This window comes from Schistocerca americana, chromosome 8, assembly GCF_021461395.2.
Source record: "Schistocerca americana isolate TAMUIC-IGC-003095 chromosome 8, iqSchAmer2.1, whole genome shotgun sequence".
In the NCBI taxonomy this organism is placed as follows: Eukaryota; Metazoa; Arthropoda; class Insecta; order Orthoptera; family Acrididae; genus Schistocerca; species Schistocerca americana.
Genome location: NC_060126.1, coordinates 312,077,041 through 312,097,969, shown reverse-complemented (window position 1 = coordinate 312,097,969; position 20,929 = coordinate 312,077,041).

Below are 20,929 nucleotides of genomic sequence, written 5' to 3'. Positions count from 1 at the left end.
TGATGCTAAAGAGGCCTGTACAGTTAAATACCACAACATCTGCTAGTCATTTATACTACATGCACTACATCTGCACAGATGTAACACATTAGCAACCAGTGACAATAATAATTTCCATGTTAATGACTGCATGATGTTTAGGAAAGCATACATCATCCTCGGAGCAGATGCTCAAAGGGAGCCACCTGTATGACCCACAGCAAAAAATCCAAGGGATTTAGGTCAGGTGAATGTGGGGGCTATACAACTGGACCTCCTCATCTGAGCCATTTCCCTGGAAATGGCTTCTCTAAAACCCGTCGCGCATTAATTCTAAAGTCTGCAAGTGCACCATCATGTTAGAACCATAGTCTTCCAGTGCTTCAGGCAAATAGTTTTAGAGGAATGCATGATGCCTTCGTGCAGTCACCTGGTCAGGCAACAGGTAACGACCCAAACACCTGCCTTCCAACGTTCTGTCTCAGACGCTGATGCCAAAGAGAACTTAATATCCACACCCATGGGTGATGTGCAAGTTAACGCCACACCAATGGTGAGCACTGTGAATATTGAAGACACGTTTGCGAGTGAACGCTGCTACAGCAGATTATATTACAGTGTTTATGAAATTGTCGTTGGCTTTCTGTTTTGGAACCATTCACAGAATTTCACTGCAGATAGCGGGTCTGCGGGATGCAGGTGATGAATTAAAGAATAATGCTAGTGGGCAGACCATGTTCATACAGCACGTCAATGACCGTGCACTGCAAAGACGAGCAGCTGTCTTGCAATGCTGTGCGTACTTTGCTGGGGTTCATGGTGTATGACCTCCAGAATAGCTTCGTCAGCAGCCATGGTATGATGAGTCTGTGGACGACCTTTGTCATGCGATAGTGGAAGGTGAGAACCTATATCTCGAAGGTGAAGCTCCAGACGATAAAACACATTTTTATCTGGATGACAGAAAAAATTGCTCCGAGCACTATGGGACTTAACATCTCAGGTCATCAGTCCCCTAGAACTACTTAAACTTAACTAACTTGAGGACATCACACACACCCATGCCCAAGGCAGGATTCGAACCTGCGACCATAGCGGTCGCGCGGTTCCAGACTGAAGCGCCTAGAACCGCTGGGTCACAACGGCTGGCTTCTGGATGTCGTCGACGAGAATATCTGCAACATATTCACGAGCAGCAACACCAGCCCAGTTATCAGATGCACCAAGGACCATAAGCATATTCACATATTCATTATTTGTTTATGTCATATGTCTGCCACTCTGTTTTATAAAAACACAAGAAGAAAATACGATATGTTTACGAATGTACATGGCCGCATTGCTCCACTAACAGCTAGCCCCTGTCTGGCGGACAGTGTATACAGTATAAACACATCATTAGTTGCAGTGGGCTGCTCCACGTAATGCGCATCACCTCTCTTACTGATTTTGTTCTCATGGTTCATCTCGACGCTGCTGATTGTGAAATGTTTGTAATCTAGTTGATCAATTAGTGCAAAACAATTTGCACCCACAACATTCAAAAGCTTCTTTAAAAGTTGACCAATGACAACGATTGGGCTTCCATTGCTGTGTTTGTTGTACGTAAGTGAAAATGTTTTGTATAAGACCACCATAACAGCTGCATGACGATTAAGACAGCAGATATGGTACTACTCAGAATATATCTAACAAATAAAAACAAATAACCCTTAACGTCCTGCTTGCTAACCCGAAATGCTAGCCACTGCAGCAACTTTTTGGCTGGTCAGCGATAACAGAATCAAGGCGCGCACCCTGGAATATTTCTCAAAGGATTTTACGGAAACAATTAGGTAAAAGAATCATGTTTGCATTACTTATTGTATTACATGTGAAGTTCATGATGGTGTGCCCATCATTTCGTTAATGCTCACAGTTATTGTGATATTTACGTAAAATTAAGACACTGCGCGCAATTCGGAAAAGTGTGCAATGAAAAGTAGAGGTTGCTATGGTTTTGCGTTTGGTGCATATTACAGGATCTGTTATTGTGTATGAAATTGAGCTAACATATTTAAGTTTTCTTTGAAGTTGGATAGAAGTATCTGTCTTTGACCAATCTCAGCAAAAAAGATTTGATGTAGCACACTCATTTGGGTTTGTGCTACGTCAGCGATAAAGCCAGAGTGAAATACCCACAACATTTCCCATATTTCATAAACTTTTTCAGCTATCGAAATGAGATTTTGGCAAATGATTGCACACAAAGAGAAGAGTATTTTACCATATCGTTATTGTGTGAAATTTCATTATCTACCGCTTTATTGCAATAACTACAGACTTTTTCAGTGAAAGAATGTAATTTTTAAGGGCCATCGATAGCTGGTGAAACGAGGAGTGCTATGGGCCTTGGAACACCATATGTGAAGACATTATACGTTTTTTCACCGAGAATGTTCTTTATCATAAGCTACTGACTTTACTTTTCCTCAGTTCTTCACTTAATAAACCATTGTTTCAGAATTCACACGCAATTGCGTCTGCACAACATGATAGTGAGATGAGACTGTGTAAACTCCTCTGTGTTTTGGAGAAAGAAGCAAATTTTGACACAGAAACCAGAGAAATATGTAGGTTTTACTCAAAATTAGGCATTTATGAGACTTCTCTCAAAGTTACAAATAATTAAACAAAAAATGAGAGAGTAGGCTTCAGTTTAGAACGGCACCTTCCCTCTAGCGCTTGGCATTTCCCCTACAGCGCACTGGGCGATCCCCCACCACTGCCACTGTCTCCATGCTTCCTCAGCCGATTGCATATCCAGCGGCCACAGCATTTTGCGCGCACACTATACACGCTGACAGGGGTAGTTACTGTACATGTGATTGTAGTGTTGCCAGATTGTTAATCTTTAATGTCCAGTTACTACCGGAAATATGTGCAAGACGAAATTTTGTAAGAGACATTTTTGTATTGCTAGCATGCGATGATTCATGTTGCGAAGTCCAAGCGTGTGAATTTTTCTTCACTCTGTATACAGTACATGTGTGTGGTGTCTGCTCCATCAGACGTAGAGGAGCCACCACACCAATGTATATGCAAGATTTCTGTATGCTTGTCAACCAAACAAGATTTCATTAGTGCAGATGCACACCAGGTTTTGTTTCCTCTTGTGGGACAGGTCGTGCTGCGATCGAGGGGTGAATGGACAGCGACGCTGCACTGGTATATGATGAGTTGAGGCGATTACGGAGCTTGTCCAGATGGCTGAGGTGGTTAAGTCGACCATTCTAGAGAAGTTGAGCATCCAAGTTCGACTCCCAATCTGGCACAATTTTTCAAATCTCATCACTGATTAATTTAAATGGCCTAATGCGACTGTGTTGTTTTCTCTTTACGTACTGCGGAAACAGCCCTCATTCATGTGCTGTGTTATATACAGCGGAATAAAACTGTACAGTGAAGAACTGCCCAATTTGAACCATTTTTATAAAATCCTGGGCCAAAGGATAATGTAAAGAATTCAGTAGAATGACGGAGGTATTGTTAAGATGATGATGCCAGCCCTAAGAATGTGTGAGACTGTGTGTGTGTGTGTGTGTGTGTGTGTGTGTGTGTGTGTGTGTGTGTGTGTGTGCAGTGATTGGTGATGTTATCCAAATGAACAGTGTAAAAACATATATGCATTTACTAGTTAATTTAAAAAAAATACTTTCTTTATCAAATAAGATGAAAATCTGATTTCATTCTCTAGATGATCTGTAGATGAATAAGTAACTAACAAGCTCCACCACGTACCACAAAGCTGCCGCCTAAGCCAAATAGGCCGGTCGGTGTGGCCGAGTGGTTCTAGGCGCTACAGTCTGGAACCGCGCGACCGCTACGTTCACAGGTTCGTATCCTGCCTCGGGCATGGATGTGCGTGATGTCCTTAGGTTAGTTAGGTTTAAGTAGTTCTAAGATCTAGGGGTCTCATGACCTCAGATGTTAAGTCCCATAGTGCTCAGAGCCATTTGAACCATTTTTAAGTTAAATAATGACCCTCGCCCCAAAAAATCAAAACTAGTCCAAAGCTATGCATCCACGAAAGAAGACACGTCATTGCAATTCCACGCGAAACTTGAAACGCAGACTTTATCGATCCCTCTGACTACAACTTTCCTATTAAGAAAATGAAAAATTCCGGAATAGATCGTCTCTACTTTGACACAATCTTTAACCTGTCATGAAGTTTTCCAACATATTTTTCGATTTCATGATTTTAGAAAATTGTTTATGACGTTTGGGCCATTTAGACGATCAACAATGTGGCTACAAGTTAATTATCCTTTCTCCCCTCCGTCAATGGCGATGCTATTGGTTCTGCCGAGGTGAGGATCCAGGGATCGGTACATTGGGAGTCAGTTCGTTTGCGATTTACGACGATTTTCATAACACTTTATCTTTTGCGTTACTATTGCGGGAAAGGGGGATGAGCATGGCCCCCCAATTCCCTCCAGTGTTTTCTGCTGTTGTTCAAAACGCACATTACTATCGCTGTAGATTATCTACGTCCATCATTTGTGCTCTCTCCATCCGCCCAACCCACTCTTCTCACAGACATAAGTTGGCATAAGTCCAAATTCTAGGTGCTTAGAATGTTAATTATGATACCAATAAAAGTAAATTATGTAAAATGTTTTATATAATAATATATTTCCGTCAGTTTTTAGTAAATCGCTATATCATAGTTTGCAAGAAATTCAAATCCAGCGAAATGCATTATATGAAAAACGTTCATCACAAAATTTGACGCATTCATACGTCCTGCAACTAATTTAGGGAGTATACCAGCAACAAACTTACATAACTGTGGGTAACTACACGAGTTAATAGCGAAGTGTGCACTCATCATTATCAGTATTTCAATTAGCACTACGATTTTGAATACATATCTGTAAACAGTGTTTATGCAGACGTGCAAACGTGATGAATGCTGTTTCTTTCGATTGTTTTCTTCTCCATTTAGGACATGTCAGTCTTTTTGCTGTTAATTTCTCAGTGGAAAGTCTTTCCCTATCTGTCTTTGTTTACTCAGCTTCGTTGGTCCCAGGAACGTGCCGGTCGTTGTGGCCGAGCGGTTCTAGGCGCTTCAGTTTGGAACCGCACGACCGGTACGGTCGCAGGTTCGAATCCTGCCTCGGGTATGGATGTGTGTAATGTCCTTAGGTTAGTTAGGTTCAAGTAGTTCTAAGTTCTAGGGGACTCATAGTGCTCAGAGCCATTTGAACCATTTGAACCCAGGAAAGTATCAGATATGCTGTCGCAAATAGATGTGGCTGACATGTACACGGTCGACTGGCTGGAACGTGTCCTATATCTAATGGGCCATTCCGATAGTTGTGGACTAGCCGTCAGGCAAGCAATAAAGAGCGGAATACCTTGCCATCATGAAAACAGTCAGTTTTCATTCAACATTATTATCCATAAGTTGGCTAAAAAAGTTAGAAAATGGAAAAATAATTAGTCACTTCTTCTTTGGCGGTGACATGGAGCACATCCGTACATCATCTACCGCTAACATTACCAAAACCAAAAATTAACATGCCGACCCTGTAAAAATACAGGTAAAGGCTAAGAAAAAAAGAAAAGTTATGGTCCTTTGGAAAGGGTCATGATGCTCTTGAATCTCCCCTTGAATACGCACTTGCTAACTGAGCTTCTCTATTGACTGGTTAAGAGATCTAGTCAGTATTATATGGATAAGAACAATCAAAAAAATTGGCCTGATATCGTGGGAAACATTTTGAAACACACAACCTCAAGCACTCAGCGAACACTGAGAAATTTGCCGAAAACCAACTTCCCTCGGATTAGGCAGACATGCCATAGAGAAGTAGCCGTCAAACTGAGGCCCGAATCTAGTGTTCGTGCAGTCCAGTGGTTCTAGCAACCAAGAACTGTATCCAAAAAGTCTACTAACATTAAGAGCTACTTAAAGAGTTTATTTTTCTTACTCTGTAAGAAACAAAACTACTTACAGCGACCGTAAATTTTTAAGATTTGCTTAATTTTCATTGACGTTGGTGAGTTCGACGGTGCGCTAAGTAAAGTTTACCGATTACCTCTGGGACAGAGTAGTGTGTAGCGCAGCCACTGCGGGGTTAAGAGTAATGAGAGGCAGAATGTTTTACTGTTTGCCATCTAATGCTGACAACTCAAGAGCGTGCGCAGCTCTCACCGATCAACTGCTATGATGTAAATTTCAAACGGAAGTAACATGGATTCGTGAATGAGCATTATTTTTGCGTAGTTTCTGTCCTGAACGGAATTTGAGGTCACGCTACACTCTAAAGAGCTCCCATCACGTCCAGTGGGATTTTAGGCCCAAGATCCACATCTACATCTACATGGATACTCTGCAAATCACATTTAAGTACCTGGCAGAGGGTTCATTGAACAACCTTCACAATTCTCTATTATTCCAATAGCGCATAGCGCGCGGAAAGAACGAACACCTATATCTTTCCGTACGAGCTTTGATTTCGCTTATTTTATCGTAATGATCGTTTCTCCCTATGTAGGTCAGTGTCAACAAAATATTTTCGCATTCGGAAAAGAAAGTTGGTGATTGGAATTTCGTGAGAAGATTCTGTCGCAACTAAAAACGTCTTTCTTTTAATGATCCTGTTTCATATCTGTGACACTCTCTCCCATATTTCGCGATAATATAAAACGTGCTGCCCTTCTTTGAATTCTTTCGATGTACTCCGTCAGTCCTGTCTGGTAAGAATCCCACACCGCGTAGTAGTTTTCTGAAAGAGGGCGGACAAACGTAGTTTAGGCAGTCTCCTTAGTTGATCTGTCACATTTTCTAAGTGCTCTGCCAATAAAGCGCAGTCTCTGGTTAGCCTTCCCCATAACAATTTCTGTGTGTTCCTTCCAATTTAAGCTGTTCGTAATTTTAATACCTAGGTATTTAATTGAAGTTACGGCTTTTAGATTAGATTCATTTATCGTGTAACCGAAGTTTAACAAATTACTTTTAGCACTCATGTGGATGACCTCACACTTTTCGTTATTTAGGGTCAACTGCCAATTTTCACACCATTCAGATATGCTTTCTAAATCGTTTTGCAATTTGTTTGATCTTCTGATGACTTTATTAGTCGATAAACGACAGCGAAAGCAAACGTAATAACATTGTACCTAAAAACTACGCAGTTTGAATGGCAAAAACAAGAGTTGATGAGGAAACTTTTCAAAATACGATATCTAGTAAGCGACTCGCACTAGAATCGTGCAACAAACATCACTGACACTCCAATCCACTCTCATTGAGTCCGTTAGCGTCAACAGACGTTGTTCCACCTAAGAAAGTATATGTTTGCACAAAAAATTTCACTCTTTAAGATGTCCTTAGAGAACGGGTTAATCGCTTGGAGGGGGGGGGGGGGTGTCAAAAATGTCGAAGTTTGAGAAGAACGTCGTCCTGTTACTCATCGCACTGTGAACCATCATTTTCGTGTGGGAATTGGCGCCTGAAGGAAAGGGGTGATTTCACTGACGCCCTCTACGCCACATCCTGAGGCCTCTTCGTGTCGATTCTGAGCAGCAGTGTGTCTGAAATGTTTTCCTCGGCCACCCGTAAGAAAGCTGCGTGATTTCATGATTTCAACGCTAGGCATCGCGGTTCTAACCTCCATCGCAGAGGCGTCAAGAGAAGGTGTGAGAGATGGGTAAGAGGAGGTCTGGCGACCTCCCACCGTGTGACATGTCCACAATGGCGTTGGACAGAATTGTGATGAAATTTGGTGCCAATGTATGACATTAACCCATATTACGTCTCACATGAATTTCTGAGCTCTGCGCTTTTTTTCGCATTTATCGACACCTTGCTTCGCTACTGATTCTGAAGCCATGCCTCTGTCATGGACATGGCCAATCAGAGAGCTGCTAGGCCAACACACACACATACACACATTTTGCTCTGCCAGTACAGCCCTGTATTTTACTGGCATAAAAAACGAAACAGCCAATCAGAGAGCTCCCTATGATGAGGACAGGCAAGTGGCATGATATCACTCTCATCCAGTGGTGATAGTAATTCTCTAACTGCCCACCTTTCAGGTTTAAACAGGCTCGTAATGAGGCACATAGACAGTCGCTTTTCCCTCGCTCTATTTGCTTGTGGAACGGGAAGGGAAAAGACTAATGTTGGTACAAGATATCCTCCTCCATGCACCATACGATGGCTTGCAGTGTACGTAGGTAAGTACCTTTGAGCGGAATTTCAAATTCTGCGTCGCAATGGGATACAATTACGGGGTTCGAAAAAGGGGCGCTTTGATTGTGTTGCGCCATGTGTGTGTGTGTGTGTGTGTGTGTGTGTGTGTGTGTGTGCGTTGATGACGCTATAGGTGCTGCCAATTCTGACAAAGCACCCTCACACGCTCTCGTCGTCGGGGCTTCTGCCACTACATGTAGATAAGCGTGACATGTGACGTCACACGAAAGGTACGGTACTAAGGATGAAACAGTGAGCCATAAACCCCAAGGATATAATGCTAACATTATCTTTGGTTGTCTTAATAATGAGAGAAACACATTTTTCTTTCGAATAAAAAATCTCTTTGAGAGATCGAGGCTCAGTTTGTATATTACAGAGACATTAACCTGTTAGTCTTTTGTTTTATCACACCACGTTTCGATGATTGCCACGATTTTTAGTTTCGTGTGTTGGTATCACTTTTTGGCTTTTTGTATTGCTGTCAGTTTTCGGATTTTTCTACTGGCATCGCCGTTTTACTTTGAACTGTGTAATTCTTGCAATTTTTGCCTCTGTGTATCGATATCACTTTTTGCACTGCTATCGATTTAAATTTAACTAAAGTGATGTATTCGATAGCGCGTTTGTGAGTTCTTCCGATTTCTCGCCATTTGTATAGGTGTCTCCTTTTCCGTCGGTATCCGTTCCCAGCTTTCTCTATTGCTATCAGCTTTTTAATTTAATTACTGTGATGCCTGAGTATCTGTATTGCTTTTAGCTTTCGGTAATGCTATCAGTCTTTTATGTTGAGCTATATCGGTAAAGTTGTGATCGATATCTGTTAAAGTTGGTTAGCGTTAATTTTGCGTGTGGTTTTTTTTGTGTCTTTGAAACCAACTATTGTGTCATGTTTGTCTGGTTGGTGTTTTTGCCTGTCTTGCCATTTTCGACTCCCAACACCCCCCCCCCCCTCACCATTTCTCGCGGTTGTCCCGTTAGTTTCAATATCTGCTATTAAGAAGTTGTACGATTCTATTTGTTGTTTATATTTCGGTGCCATAGATGCATACAGACCGCACACACATCTCTATACAACGGCAAGGTTTGAAACCAATATCTAAGTCACGTGACGGATAGCAAAATGTCACATTTCTGTTACTATGCAACATGTGTAGTCGAGTCGACAGTTACAGTCTTTCTCATTTATCGCTGAAATTAAGCGTTTATTATAGCAACTGAACAACTTGTATTAGTATTTCATGTGTAGCAGTAGAGTTAACCTAATTTCGCCGATATTTCCAGTACTGATCCGATGGTTATCATTTTTACTTTGCGCAAGTAAAAGGGTAACTAACAGTTTAAATTACTGTACTGATAGTTCTGTCTTTTTACAAACGACAGAATGACAGCTCAGCAGTGCATTCCTGTTTTTGTTGCATGCGGATAATTTAGTTCACTGCTTCCACGGAAGTGGAAGACTAAATAACAGTTCGGCATGTATCATTCAGTGTTCTGACGACTTCTCAAAATACATGTGAAACGTTTTATTATGCTTTTACAAGAAATGAGATTCGATTCTATTCTTAATTTGCAGTTTTTACTCTACATAAGCGTTTATGTTACATGACATTTTCTTAATGCAATAGCCTTAGAGGTACCACAACAACATATTAAAAAGCGCTGATTATACAGAAAACTCTTGTCATGAGATAGATGATAACATTTCACTCATCTCGCTGTGATTTTAACATGGCCAGCGTTGCATCCTGCTCCGTGGTGAGTTGGCATCCTGTGTCCCTGTTAAGCATATTAGTCGGGCTGCGTATTTCCACTGCTCCTTTAATAACGCAGTCCCAGCACGAAGACGTCGACGACAGAATTTCGGTGATTCGTCACTCTCGGCGGAAGCAGGACTCCTTATCTAGAGATCTACTGGCCGTACATCTGAAGTTTTCGTCACGACTCTCAGAAGATTCTTGGGCTGGGCTTGATAGTGCCACGTGGGCGTTCTCGGGTTGGAAGCGAAAACACAACACAGCACATCAGACTGAAAAATTTCATCGCTTTAGCGACCGTTGTACGCGAGAAGAAAAGTTAGGTGACAAACTTCGTAGACGGACCGTGTACAATATTACGGACCCATTTCTGCTTGACGCTGCGGCTTCACCCTCGAGAAGGGGCTGAAGTGCCCCCCCCCCCCCCCCCCCCCCCAAGGATACTACCCGTTCTGGATATTATTAGCTCTGTTGAATAGGGAATCCTTAAATTGCTCAGGAATGCTGCCGAGGAAGTCAGACTGGAGATTTGGCGTGCTCTGGCAGGGGCGCCAGCACCCAAGAATAATATCTCGGCTGCAGAGAGAGCAGCGCTGTGTGAGGAGCCTAATATTGTAATCTTACCAGTGGATAAAGATAACGCAATTGTTATCCTCTGAAAGAAGTTGTGCTTGCAAGATGAACCAGTTATTGGACAACTCTGCATATCGCCTTTTAAACAAGGACCTGTCGATCAAAATGGAATGGAGAATCTTAGAACTTCTCAAGAAGAGCGCGATCTCTGAGGTTGTTGCCAAGAAACTCCGTACACAGGCTATTGTTCCCCACAGACTATACAGACTGCCTAAGATTCACAAGAATACTGTGCCTCTTCGACTAATAGTTAGCAATAGTGGAGCGCCAATATGCAACATGGCTATACATCTAGCAGAGCAGTTGAGCCCTTTAGTGGGAAAATGTGAGCACCATCGGCTTGAAAACTTTCGACATGACCTTCAGATCTTCTCGTTAGTTTCGATGTGGTCTCACTTTCCACTCGAGTGTCATTGCAAGAATCGATGTTGCCCACTGGCGGGAAGCTGGAAGAGGAATTTGTTGATTTAAGCACGTGCTCACCTAGACTTATATTTTATTTAATGACCAATACTTTTAACAGACTGACCGTTTCACCACGGGTAGTTCCTTGTAATCCATTGTGACCAATCTTTTTATGGAAGATTTCGAGGAGAGAGCACTCCACTCAGCACAGTTGACACCTATATGTTTCTGGCGATCTGTGGATGACACCTTTGTCATCTGGCCCCACAGCATTGCATCGCTTGATTCATTTTTGCAACAAATAAATACTCTTCTTTCTAACCTAAAGTTCACTATGGAGATGGAGAAAAACGTTCCTGGACGTATTGGTGGGGAGAAAGAGGATGGCAACCTAGATCACACTGTGTACTGTAAAACTGCACACATGGGCTTGTACTTACAGACCTCCAGCTGTCACCATCCTCGACAACGAAGTGGCGTGCTTAGGACATTGGTCCACAGAGCACAAGCCGTATTGGTTTCTGACAGCTTATCTGATGAACAACTTCATGTATGTGCCGTAGTTTTAGAGAACGGATATAGTGAACTGGATATTCGCCATGCCTTACGCCCTGTGCGTGCTGGAGAAAGTTAGGAGCAGGAAAAAAGTGATGAACAAAGAGGAATGGTTGTTTTGCCATACGTCGGTGGTATTTCTTCGACAAAAGGAAGATTATTAGAGAAACATAAAGTTAAATGCGTCTTTCGTCCACTAACGAAACTCGGAGCTCTATTAGACTCAGTGAAAGATGATATTGGTTTAAGTAGGTTTAGTGTATATAAGATTCCCTGTAGCTGCGGGATGTCATACACTGGACAAACTTGTCGCACAGTGGAGGACAGATGTCTCGCACATCGACGATAGACGTCTGACCAACCAGAGAAATCTATAGTGGCCGATCACTGCCTCACTACAGGACATTGTATGGAATACAACAACGCCGGAATTCTGTCGTCGACGTCTTCGTACTGGGAAAGCGCAGCCGGCCGGTGTGCCCGAGCGGTTCTACGCGCTTCAGTCTGGAACCGCGCAACTGCTACGGTCGCAGGTTCGAATCCTGCCTCGGGCATGGATGTGTGTGATGTCCTTAGGTTAGTTAGGTTTAAGTAGTTCTAAGTTCTAGGGGACTGACGAACTCAGATGTTAAGTCCCATAGTGCTCAGAGCCATTTGAACCACATTCACATCCTGAACACTGTCTGCAGACTCAATCGCCCTGACCCCCTAATGTAACCTATCTTCTCTACTCCAGCCCATTGCCATGCCATTACCATTGTATCCCACTCTCTCTCCATCTCTGCACACTCCACCTCCTTTACCAATGCTACTTCCAGCACCTACCCCTCCCGGATGATGATCTTCGCCCTGATATCTACCCTTCCTACCAACTCTAAGCCCACCTTCCCCATCCCCCGCCTCAGGGCTCCCTATCCCCTCCTCTTCCCTAACCCTGAATTGTTTTTTCCTCCCTCTTTCGCCCCCTCCCTTTCCAGTGCACCCTTTCCACATCTCTGCACTCCCTCCTAACTTGCCTTCCCTCTCCCGCCTGTCTCATCTCTTGCCCCTTGGTGAGCCCCCTGGCCTCCTTTCTTTTCATCCCATACTCTCCAGGTCTCCCGTCCTCTCCCCTCTTTTCCCTCCTCAAAGGCTTCCCATACCTTGGCAAGCCCCTTCTGGCAGTTTTTATTCATCATGTGTGCTCCATCTTGTGCAGTAGTTTTTAAGTGTCGTTGTTCTGGTGGGTTTTAATACTGTGGTCAACTTTTAACTTGTGTGTGTGACTTTGGTGTATTTTATGTGCTACGCACATCGCCAACTCTGTTTTTTTATCTTCCTGTGGACATTTTTAACTGTTCCACAATGAACGTCTCCGTGTAAATGTGTATTTTAACCCCTTTGTGGAGCGGCGGATGAATAAGTTTGTAAAAAGTATTTGTAGACTGTAGAAACATTTCCCGGCCGATGCACCATATGTGGGGCGGCGGATGAATAAGTTTGTAAAAATAATAATTTGCTGCATAAACGCTTGCGTGTTGAATCAGTTTCTAGCTTTTAGAATGTTGTTATTGCTGTCTTTTGCCGTTCTCAACACTGGCTCTCTATTTACTCCGTGACCCCCAGAAAGTGATTTAATAAAACTTGGAGTCAGTAAATAGATATCCTAGTGCCCACTTTACCTGAGAATGTTCTTATAGCTGCAGCTTATAGCTCTGAGGAATTAGGAGATTGTCTGGGATTTCTAATCAAAAACGGTTTTCCAAAATAGTTGAGTATATTCTGAAATTCACTAATAAAAACCACAAGTATCCCTACAACCTAACTAACAGAACAGTTCAGAGTCTAATGCGCTGATGCAACTATAAATGTCCGAATCAAATGTTAAAAAGAATGCTCGCCATAATTTGATGAAAATATTTCATCAAACGCCACGCTAAATTTTTGGTAGAATGTCTGTCCCGCGACGGCACGTGAAAATACGACAATACGCAAACTGAAGCTAGATAATGAAAATCATTCCAGAATTAACACTTCACATGAAATGTTTTCATGGTTCCGCATATCTCTAGTAACTTAATACGGCACCCGAGGCTGTTTGTAGCAGATACACTGATGCGACGCGACTACCGACACAGATGGCGTGTCATTCAGTGTCTGGAGAGAACTGGGGCCTTGCTTCCTCGCGCAGTGTTCTTATATATAAAGCCGCGGTGCGGACGGCTGAGGGAACGCCTGATTAAATCCGCTCTCCCGACTAGCCGCTGGGCTAGTAACGCACCACTTCAAGTTACATAATAATTTATAGCTTCTTTGGCTGATGGCCGAAGAAGCTCTTAATTTAAGCGTGCATTCAGCACGCAGGTAAGTATTGATAATAAAATTTTGACGTGGCTAAGTTAAATACTTTGAGCGAGAGAATTAATTTAATTGCCCTGCACGCACTAGATGAGCTCTGAACTGGCCCTGTTGAGATCCGCTATCGCTATAATTTTATAGGTATTAAAAAGAAACTTTACACATCTTCATAATCATAGCGGACCTCCAACCTATTTAAATCTAAACATCCTAGCCTTATTTATTAACCTACTTAATCTATCTTGCTTCCTTCAGTTTTGAGACGAAAACCAGAAAATCATGAATTTCCACTAAAGTCTTAATTTGTGAAATCCAAAGTACTGTTTTTATTAAATCATTATGAAAGATGAATCTAAATATAAATTTTGAAGTCTCTAGCTCTTTTCTGTTGCGCCAATGATTTTTTTAGAAAAACGTCCAAATTTCGAAAATGACTGAAGTTATCGAACTGATATTTAACATACATTAATTTAGTAATATTCCTGACATGCTAGAAAAGTTTTAGTTCATTTGCTTGATTTTTAAGGTATTGCGCAACATTTATGACGTCAGAGCTAGTTACAGCAGACTGGCTGGCACACAATGGAAACTGATGTGAATTTACTACAGCGTGAGTAGGCTGCTTCCCTACACCTTGTCTCCCTTTATTATGCTCTTATGTCCCCCTTTATATCACCCTTTATATATATCGTTTCAGCTTTTTATTTTTAATGTCATTCAGCTGATGAGCGGTGGATTGTGCCGCTGCCAACCCTTCCCTGCCCATATGGAGCAGCCAAATGAAATCACAATAAAGAAAAGAAAAAAAAAGCACAGCCTGAGCAGTGTGTTCACTGTACCTGGAAGGTGTCAGTCAGTTGCGCCGACGAAATATTGTGAAATTCTCACAACAGCATCTGACGTCTCGCCCAAGAACCATATTTACAACTAGTCCATCAGAAAGCTTCAAGCAACACATAGAAATATTACTTCTTACCACATATCTCTCTGTGAAACCAACTACAACACAAGGTTTCGCCATTGTAATAAAGAAGTCTAAAAACTTACAACCAGTCAGCTGATCGCGCTGGTTTCAATATAATGATGCCCTTGGTCTATTTCATCTATTGTATGATACGCATGGGTGTAGAAAAAGAAATGACATATCACTATAGACTTACCCCGTACATTGTTTTGAAGCGAGAGTGGGCAAGGCCCGCCACCATCTTGAATAGTCCAAAACATTAGCAGCCTACTCTTTACGATTGTTTATTGTTCATTATTTCTGTCGTGTACACTGTTTTAAATACTAAGCACTACAGTGCTTACATGAGTAACATAGTGTCAGAAAGGCAATTTCCAACGTTTTTTCTGTTCTTGAATGCGTATTTACTCTAGCAGTATGACAAATGTGATCTCATTAACGTAACTTAATTTTTGTTGATATATTTCGAAAAACCAAGAAGAGAAGGAAGTGATGTGAAAAGCATGGTTTCTTAATCCATTTAATTTCACCTCTGTTGATTTTGTGTAGATAGCAAATGAAGCTTGAACTCCAAAACCAATGCTTGTTTGCTCACTGGTACTGCTCTTGTTCGTTACCAGCTTTCAGCTCGTATGCAGAACATTTTTAATGTTCACATTTGCAAAAAAAACATAGTTACATGTTCTTTGCAAGCCCATAAATTGCGTGTGCAACGAGGAAATAAGCAACGCATGCTATCGTATCTTGTGCATGTCAACAAAGTGAACGACTGGTGAAATGTCAAAGAAACAGAACTGTATGGAGGTACTCCATGCAGAAGAGCGTTCTTGTTTTATTAGACTGTCAGTACATTAGTTTCACTGTAGGTCACGCATCTTTTCATTATGAGATCTTACCTATTCAGTATGTGACCAATAATAGCAATTTATGTGGTAAATAAAGATATAATTTTTTTAATATGTTCAACCACTGAGCAATACTATAAATGTGATTAAGAGAATGGTCTCAAATGGTTAGACCCTGTAAAATAGACATTTTGATTCAAAATTTTTGTAAGTGATTTTTTAGTAATGATAGCCTAAACAGTCTAACATATAGGCCAACCTTTGCAACATATAGTCTATTTTCTCCTTTCCTGGAATATTCCTCGCCAGTAACTGTCAGTTTTTCAGGAATAGCCGAACATATCACAGCAGGAATGTACACCTACTTTGGTCATCTGCTTCGTTTTTAGAGTTTCAAAATATAAAGTCTGTACCATGCTTTACCATTTACCAATAGTTATTTAGTTAGTTAGATTCATGTTCCATGCCTCATTTGCACAATAATTCGTGATGGTGTGGAACGAGTCATTTTTATATTAGCATCAATATCTTTTAAATATACCTCCATGCTGATCATTTACTACTTTTCTTGTTTTTTAATTAAACAGAAACCGACGTTAGTCAGTAATTCCTATCCATCACCCTTTCCACACTACAATAATAGACAGTTTTCTGTGGAATAGGAGGAATGGTCAAACAAAAACATTTTCAGTTTCAAATTTTACTTTGCTGTCTTCTAGGCATTTTACATCACTGGGTAGGTGATCAAAACTTTTGGTTGCAGCATTGTGAATCCCTCTTTGTGCTACAGACAATCTTTATATGGCGTAACGACTATCATTTTTTTCTTGTGGTACTGTAATTCTCTACATCATTGTTCCTGTTGAATTGCAGTGGATTATTTACAATAAACTTCATGAGGGAATAACTATACTGTAAAGCGGATAGATTGCTACTCACACACCGAGCAGCAGGTAGGCATGACTAGAAGTGTGTTCACATACGTTTTCGCCTGAATTCTTCTTCACAAAGGACACAAAGAATATACACACATTGATACAATTGCATACAGAAAACTCACTCACACAAGACAACTGTCTCCTGTTATTTTAGTCAGAATGTTAAAAATAGAAAGAGGAAGCAAATGTGAATAATGAATATTTGTCGGCGGGAGGAATTTAAAGTATGATATGCGCACCAACAATCAGCGCGATCACGCAGCTGTGCATTGTGCGCGGACGAGCTGTGCATTGTGTGCGGAGACCGTTGATACAGTGTGACTCGGATGTCGGAGCGTTTGTGGTTTGGGAGACAATGAAAAACACAGGTAAGAATAAAAGTGAACAGCGCAACCACAAGTCACGTATACAAAAGAAAATATTGCTTGAATGGCTCCACTTACAAGGGAACCTCCCCATCGCACCCCTCTCAGATTTAGTTATAAGTTGGCACAGTGGATACGCCTTGAAAAACTGAACGCAGATCAATCGAGAAAAGAGGAAGAAGTTGTGTGGAACCTTGAAAAATATAAGCAAAATATACAAACTGAGTAGTCCATGGGCAAGATAAGCAACATCAAGGACAATCTGAGCTAAGGAGCGCCGCGGTCCCGTGGTTAGCGCGAGCAGTTGCGGAATGAGAGGTCCTTGGTTCAAGTCTTCCCTCGAGTAAAAAGTTTAATTTTTTATTTTCAGACAATTATCAAAGTTCAGGCACTCACACATAACCAACTTCGCTCTCCAAAATTCCAGGACGCGTTCAGATTTGCTTGGACATATGCAGGATTTGACGGTCTACACACGGAAAAATTTGAAAACGTTAAAAACATATTTTTTGACAGAGCGCAGGGAAAACTGTGCGACTGTGAAACTGTTGAATTCATTTGTTGCAGTTTATGTGACAAACTCTTATGTTTTCATCACTTTTTTTGGAGTGATTATCACATCCACAAGAAAACCTAAATCGGGCAAGGTTGAAGAATCTTTTTACCCATTCGCCAAGTTTACAAGTTAGGTGGGTCGACAATATATTCCTGTCATGTGACGCACATGCTGTCACCAGTGTCGTATATAATATATCAGACGTGTTTTCCTGTGGAGGGACCGGTTGACCTATGAAAATGGTTCAAATGGCTCTGAGCACTATGGGACTCAACTGCTGAGGTCATTAGCCCCCTAGAACTTAGAACTAGTTAAACCTAACTAACCTAAGGACATCACTAACAGCCATGCCCGAGGCAGGATTCGAACCTGCGACCGTAGCGGGCTTGCGGTTCCAGACTGCAGCGCCTTTAACCGCACGGCCACTTCGGCCGGCGGTTGACCTATGACCTTGCGATCACATGTTTTCGGTTCCCGTTGGAGAGGCACGGCCTTTCATCTACTAATTGCACGGTTTTGCAGTGCGGTCGCAAAACAGACACTAAACTTATTACGGTGAACAGAGACGTCAATGAACAAACGGATGGATCATAACTTTGCGAAAATAAAGAAGGTAAACTTTTCACTCGAGGGGAGATTTGAACCAAGGACCTCTCGTTCCGCAGCTGCTCACGCTAACCACGGGACCACGGCGCTCCAGAGTTCAGATTCTCCTTGATGTTGCCTGTCTTGCACATGGACTACTCAGTTTGTATATTTTGTTAATTTTTTTTCAAAGTTCCACACAACTTCTTCCTGTTTTCTCGATTGATCTGCGTTCGGTTTTTCAAGGTCTATCCACTGTGCCAACTTATAACTAAATCTGAGGGGGATGCGATGAGGAGGTTCCCTTGTTAGGAATGAAATGTGATTCTTTGAAAGTTCAGATTAAGATCTGACGATTAATACACCCATGAACGACACATTCTCACATTTTTGATAAAACAGTTACGTTTCCAATCAATAGAAGAACCAGACGCAGTTTAGGGAACGTCCACAAAAGCTGATAGATATCCCCACGGTCGAAACTGAGTATGGATACGTCAGAGCGACATCGCAGGGAAGTATCACCGTGGTGAACCATGCAAGTATAAATGCGGTGAACCTAATGTTTTGGGCTACATATGATAGCGGACGTCGGCTTCAAGTTTGTGATGTATTGACAACTCCATTCTTTTTTTACCTCCATGCTAATATGTCTATAGTCACCGTTTTGAAATCTTGTCTGTGTCGCATTTTGAGGCTTTTTCTGACGTCATTAGTCAAAGGCAAAGAATAGTGACCAAGGCTCTGGTTTATTTTCCTATGGACTGAGGTCTCCACTACAGCTGTAGAGATATTTTTGCGATAGTCGATTTATTTTCTTTCCAATAAATAGTTAAAAGTTCTTCTCGCGATAATCTTTTCGATTTACTTCTGGCAAGTACTGCGAATCGCAGCTATGTAGTTAACATGTATTTTTCGGTACTAGCTTAGATTTATTTACGACAAATACTGTCTCTAGTTTGTAGTGTGTATCGCGGTGGCCACTACTGCTGGTATCGCAACTTGTTCTGTACCGCAAGACACCGAGCTTTCGGCTTTGACCAGTGGCATAGTCATAGACCATAGTTGTTAACATGGACTAATCATGACGTCAGTATACTAACACCAACATCTAAATCATGTGACTCGGAGCAGAAAGCTGCAGGAAGCAGAGTTTGTGGTTGCATATGAGGTCTACCTGGAATACACCTCAGTTTATCTTAATTCTAGTATTTTCAGTTACAGTTTCTTAACTACAGTGGTGATATCTCTTGCAACGTGTGGTCCCACCGAAAAATACACGAAAAGAAAGCAATATTTCGTTCTTTTAACAATATAAATTAATTGTAAATACATTTTTTGAGAGTCATTAACAGGCGTAGCTCAGGAATGATGTAGTCACCAAGCAGATGTCCGCCCCTGGTAGCTGAGTGGTCAGTGCGACGTAATGTCATACCTAACGGCCCGGGTTCGATTTCCGACTGGGTCGGAGATTTTCTCCGCTCAGGGACTGAGTGTTGTATTGTCCTAATCATCATCATTTCATCCCCATCGACACGCAAGTCGCCAAAGTGGTGTCAATTCGGAAGACTTGCACCAGGCGAACGGTTTACCCGACGGGAGGCCCTAGCCACACGGCATTTATTTGTTTACCAAGCAGACGCGAATTGTCTTCTGCCTGACAGTATTTATTTGTGTCTAAATATTAAAAAATAAATAATAACGAACATTATCCTGTAGGCCTACATCTGTTTTCTAAAATATATGTACAGAAATTTATCAAATATTAATTGCAGGGCCTTCCCTTTTCTTTTCGGTTTCATAACTTGTTTTTACATAATCTCAAATTCGTTTACGGTTTTCGCAAAGGTGAAGAAAGAAGGAATGTTTGGAGTCCAGCTTTGAAAAGCGAGAATTTCAAACCAAACTACCACGCAAAACCATGCAGGAAAAATTTTCGCCTGAATGTTTTGTTACTGAGGCGCTTGGTATCGTCAGGAAACTGAAGCCAGATGCTCTTCATTCCATCTGTACTAAAGAGAAGTTCTAAAATATAAAAGATTATTTGTGTAAAAGCGAACATTATGGATAGTAACGGATTTCCTTATTATAAAAACGTAATATCATAAAACACTTCACACATATCGTTAAGGAATCGTCAGAAAACTAATGCTCCTTGTCAAATTGTTATTTTGTCCTCCACGCCTGTGGAAGGGGTGAGTCAGAAGACTGGCAGTGCAACGAAAGCAGGTATTCACTGAAGAACTGTAATTCTGTCGCTTGTAAGTAGAACTGACTATATTTCAAACACTGATCAGCCAAAATATTCTGACCACTGCCCACAGCGATGTTGAATGCCACCTGGTGGCATTGCGTGCACATGACGTGGAACCAAAAGTATGTAAGCAGAGCAGACAAGGACGGAGAATCACCAAAGCGAAGATATGGGCTGCAGATGAGGAAGTCCATTGCGATAAGCGATTTTGACAAGGGCAGATTATTATTACGCAGAGCCTGTGAACGATTATCTCGAAAACGGAGAAGCTAGTCGAATGTTCAGGTGCTACACTCATGAGCATCTACAAAAAGAGGTAGAAGGACAGTGAAACTACCACTGGGCGCTAAATGGTTGGATTCCGCGACTTTTCGCAGAACTTGGTGTTCAGAGGGTTGTCTGCTCTGTAAATCAGTAAAGATGGTGATCTCTGCCAAAAGAGCACAATGCTGGTGCATGCACAAGTGTTTCGGAACACACCCTTCATTGTATATTATTGAACATGGAG